At 39.3% G+C, this 5,000-nt stretch overlaps 1 protein-coding gene across 1 annotated transcript in view; it reads right to left on the reverse strand.

The window, feature by feature from the left end:
- Positions 1–5,000, reverse strand: part of LOC308078268 (thrombospondin-3b-like) — a gene marked incomplete at its 5' end in the record, with an annotated part of 95,952 nt that overhangs the window by 90,324 nt on the left and 628 nt on the right. The gene's annotated exons all lie outside the window — the stretch shown is intronic.

Genomic DNA, 5,000 nt, shown 5'->3' on the forward strand with positions numbered 1-5,000 from the left:
GTCACCAAGAAGAGCGTCACTGATTGGCCAAATATTGAACACGCCCACTGTCTGGATAGGCCAAGCACAATGATTGACACATAGGGGGAACAATGGGAAAGGTGTTGTTGGGAACAGGGTATCTGCAGACTTCTTAAGTACACATTTAAGACCTTTTAAGACCTCTAAAAAGAAAAAATAATACCATTACCGCGGCAAAATAATCGACAAACTTTTACTGTTATTGCATCGTTTATTGAATTGCATTGATGCATTACATGGAGGTAAACAAGAAATCCTCTGCCATTCGGCATAAAGGACAGCAAGTAAACATGTACACGCACTGTAGTGTACGAAAGTGCGTGTACATGTTTTAATAGTAATATGTTACTCTCTACCTCCCCCTATAGAGTGGTATTATAATATGTTACTCTCTACCTCCCCCTACAGACTGGTATTATAATATGTTACTCTCTACCTCCCCTACAGGCTGCTATTATAATATGTTACTCTCTACCTCCCCCTACAGACTGGTATTATAATATGTTACTCTCTACCTCCCCCTACAGGCTGCTATTATAATATGTTACTCTCTACCTCCCCCTACAGACTGGTATTATAATATGTTACTCTCTACCTCCCCCTACAGGCTGGTAGGGCCTGTAAAAGGCCAATCAAAAAGAAGGCCATCAAATAAAACGATGAAGTCCACGGAAATAATTAATTTAACTTGAAGGTTAAGGATGATTTAATTTTAATATAGTACAAGAATAGTGTAACTATCTGTAAAATATAACCCATTTATTTCATAAAATTATGTATTGGGTTATAGCCTATTTGTCTCAATATTTGTCACATTCAGCACTGGGCTTCACTGACTGTAGGGGTCACATTAATCACATTAGAATCACAGATTAGAGATTTTATGTATTTTCCCCTATTTTCTGTATTTTTCACTATTTAAAATATAGTATTTCTTAATTTTTAATAATTATAGCTTGTAGATTTAAAATAAAAGGAACAGAACCGACTGTAGACTGCCTATGAATTTCATGGGCCTGGATAGGGCCACCTGGCCTGGCGGAGATCTGCCCTGTTGCGCAGCAGCACAGCAGCAGGTGAAGGCAATTAACTTAAATGAGGAGCTGCACAGCAAAAATTGCTCAAACTAATCTATGTCAAACTGTCATGTTCTAGCTGCTGAAATAAACTTCCCATTTGGATCATTGTTGACAAAGGAACAGAACATGGATATTGTTTGCAAAAGGATTATTTATTGTCCATCAGAGCGGTGAGAACACAGCTTCTCTCTGCTTTTGTATGATATTGATAGCCTAATCTTTGGATCTGTTTGCAGTTATTAATTTGTATTGCTGTTGATCCGACGTCGGGTTCTCTCTCCCTCCCTCTCTCCCCGCTCTCTCATGCTCCCCCCCCCCCCTCTCTCTCGTGCGCCCGCGCGCTCTCTCATGCCCCCCCCCCCTCTCTCTGTCAAAAGTGTTGCTTGGCTTCCGCACATTATAAACTGGAATATAGGCTTTAAATCTAACCTATCACTGGTTATGTGCAGCGTTTCACTTGATGTTGAATCTCAACCAGAGAACTGGTGTCTACCATTACCGTATTGACAGAGGTGCGCGCTGTGCGTCCTGGCCGTCTCCACGCATCCATTGCAGCCTGTGCGGAGTGTGCGCTCTGGCGGGTGGTTGTTTGGTGTTATAATAATTTATAACTTGTTTGTAAAATTGATGAGGGGAAGGGGAGAATGTAATTCATAAAAACTGTAGTAAAAAATATATATAAAAACCCGGTCTATTTTATTAATTCAAAAATGCATGACCCTCCCTTGGACTCAAAATAAAATTAGTTGACCCTCCCTCGGACTAAATTTAAAATGGCATGACCCTCCCCTATTTTCCTCCATACCCCCCATTTCCTAAATTTCGACTGGTCCCTTAGTAAACGGAAAATGCATTTTCAGGTCAGGATAATAATTTCATCCAATCAGGAGAGAGAGAACTCACACAGGATACAGGATAAACAAATTAAATTGGAAATGGTGCGCAAAGAAATAGGCATATCAAATCTGGAACACTATAAAATTGAAGCTGATAAATGGGTAGGCCTACTGGCTGAAATTGACAACCCACATGAAAATGTATTTTCTGTTTATTAAAGAGCTGGAGAGAAGGGGAGACCCCTGTTACTGAACAAGTAATCTATGATTATAGCTTTAACCTTTGTTGTTTTAAAATAAATATCACTTCATTACATTAAACCATTAAGACCGGGAAAGCATCTGTGTCATTTTAGATGTTAACCACTTTAACCATTATCTTATACTTTGGCCATTCAAGCTCGTAGAACCTTGTGGATCAGCTATTTTTTTGAAAAATCATGAACATTTTTCCAAATCTTTGAGTATATATGTTTTAAAGCGAACATTTTTCACTCACATCTTTGCTTTTGGGGGATTCTACAAATGTCTTCTAAATCCTAACAGTTTTTTTTAAAAACCTTACATTGCTATAATCAGTGGTTTCATGTCAAGGACCCCCAAAATGATATGTATTTGGCCCCGGACCCCCATCTGAAAATATCGTCTTCCAGGGACCCCCCAGAATCAAAGATTTGAGTTACAAATATTCGCTTTAAAAAAGAAAAAAATATTTGCGCACATTTTCATGATTTTTCAAAAATAGCAGATATACAAGCTCATAGCGCGACACCGAGTGCCGCGCTATGAGCTTGTAGATCTGCTATTTTTATAGCCAAAGAAATCTAAAATGACAGAGATGCGTTCCCGGTCTTAATGGGTAAAAGAGCTGGAGAGACAAGGAGACCCCTGTTACTGAACAAACACTCTAGCAATGATTATAGCGTTAACCTTTGTTGTTTTAACAAAGAAATATCACTTACACTACATTTAATACCCTGAAGAAGGCAGCTGTATCTGTCCGAGAGGTTGGTCTTTTATCTCTCTGCGTTCTCAAATACTCTTTGGCACATGGGGTGTGTGTGTGTGTGTGAGTGTGTGTGTGTGTGTGTGTGTGTGTGTGTGTGTGTGTGTGTGTGTGTGTGTGTGTGTGCGTGCGTGCGTGCGTGCGTGCGTGCGTGCGTGCGTGCGTGCGTGCGTGCGTGCGTGCGTGCGTGCGTGCGTGCGCGCGCGCGCGCGCGTGTGTGTGCGTGCTTTCAGTCATCATTTTTTTCAAAATGTTTCAAAAATAGCTGATCGACAAGCTCACAGTATGTCGCATCATGGCAGGTTGTGAGCTTGTAGATTGGCTATTTTTGAATAGCCCAAGTAGGGTTTTAACTTATTTTGATGCTATTAACTCATTTTGCTGGGGACCCCCTGGAACCCCCTCAAGGACCCTTGGGAGGTCCCTGGGCCATACTTTGACCCCACTTTGGGAGGTTCCTGGGCCATACTTTGACCCCACTGCGTCCAAACACAGGTTGTCAACAACAAGAACACAAATCAACCAATCAGAGTGCGGAGAGCCCACCCCTCTTTAAAAGACATCAATGGGTGTTAGGGGTTAAGTGGAACAAGCAGAGTGGCTTTTACAAGGGGTTCCATTTTCTTTTGAAAATAGCAGATCTACAAGCTCACAACTTGTGAGCTTGTAGATCGTCTATTTTCGAATAGAAATTGTAATAATGATCTTAATCTACAAATAAGTAGTAACTATTCATATAATTGTAGTCAGTATGCAAAACAAAATAAGTACATTATTTACCTCTGAGTGGAGTAGAAGTAGGCTACACTATAAAGTATTGAAAAATGTAACAAAAGTAAAGTAAAAGCACCTCAACATTTTACTGAAGTAGGCTACTACAGTAGGCTATTTGTAGTAAATGTAGGCTACTATTAGTTATACAGTGTGTTAGAGATCAAGTGGAACAAGGAGTGTGGCGTTTACAAGCAGGGTTACCGTGGCATGGGGTCTGACTGACCCCATACAGCACTTTATGACGTATGGACACACACGCACGCATGCAGGCAGGCAGGCAGGCAGGCAGGCAGGCACAGAGGCATCAGTTTTACTATCTGAATGGAGCAGAATTAATTAGGCTACTTTAAACACCTACACCATAAAATGTTATACTTTAAAACAATTCTCAAAAATAGCGAAAAACGCCGATCTACAGGCTCACACAAGCATCACATGTTGTGAGATTGTAGATCTGCTATTTTCTTTTTATTGTTTACATGTGCTGAAAGTAGGGATGTGAAGTTTAATAATATAATATAATATCAAACAGCCCATAGCAGCCTATTTAGATTCCTATACTTTATGCTTATTATAGCCTTACTATAATAATAATATAGCTGCTACATCATTTCATAGTTTATTAACACCTTCGCCGTTGCTGTCATGCTATAGTATAGACCAGTGGATCCCAAACTTTTTAGCTCGAGACCCAAAAGAGAAATTTTATGTAACTCTGACAGTGTACAAATGGAACCAAATGGACCCTAACGGCAGTGATGGAAAAAGTAGCCTACTCACAAAGTTTTACTTAAGTAAAAGTATCAATACTGCAATATAGAAATACTCTGTTACAAGTAAAAGTCTGGGAATTCAAAATGCAGCCTACTTGAGTAAAAGTACAAAAGTATTGGTATCAAAATGTAGGCTATACTTAAAGTAGCACCGTGCAGAGTCTAATTAAAGTAGCCTACCAAAAGTAGAAAGCAGGCTACTCAGTCATTATGCAGATTATGCAAGTTTTCAAATTGTATAAAAATCTTTTGAAAACAGCAGATCAACAAGCTCACAATGCATTGCAGCATGATTGTGAGCTTGTAGATTGGCTATTTTGAAATGGCAGGAAAATGTATATAAGGGCTGAAGTGGTTAATGTATGTTTGGTAATAATAATCAAAATCTACAAACTAGTAACTAAAGCTGTCAAATTATAGTTGAGTAAAAGTATAATATTTCCCTCTGGTGTGGTGGAGTAGAAGTAAATGTACTGAAAACTGTAAATACTCCAGTAAAGTAAAAAAAAAA

The sequence above is a fragment of the Gymnoscopelus braueri genome (genome assembly GCF_963280865.1).
Source record: "Gymnoscopelus braueri genome assembly, chromosome: 22".
In the NCBI taxonomy this organism is placed as follows: Eukaryota; Metazoa; Chordata; class Actinopteri; order Myctophiformes; family Myctophidae; genus Gymnoscopelus; species Gymnoscopelus braueri.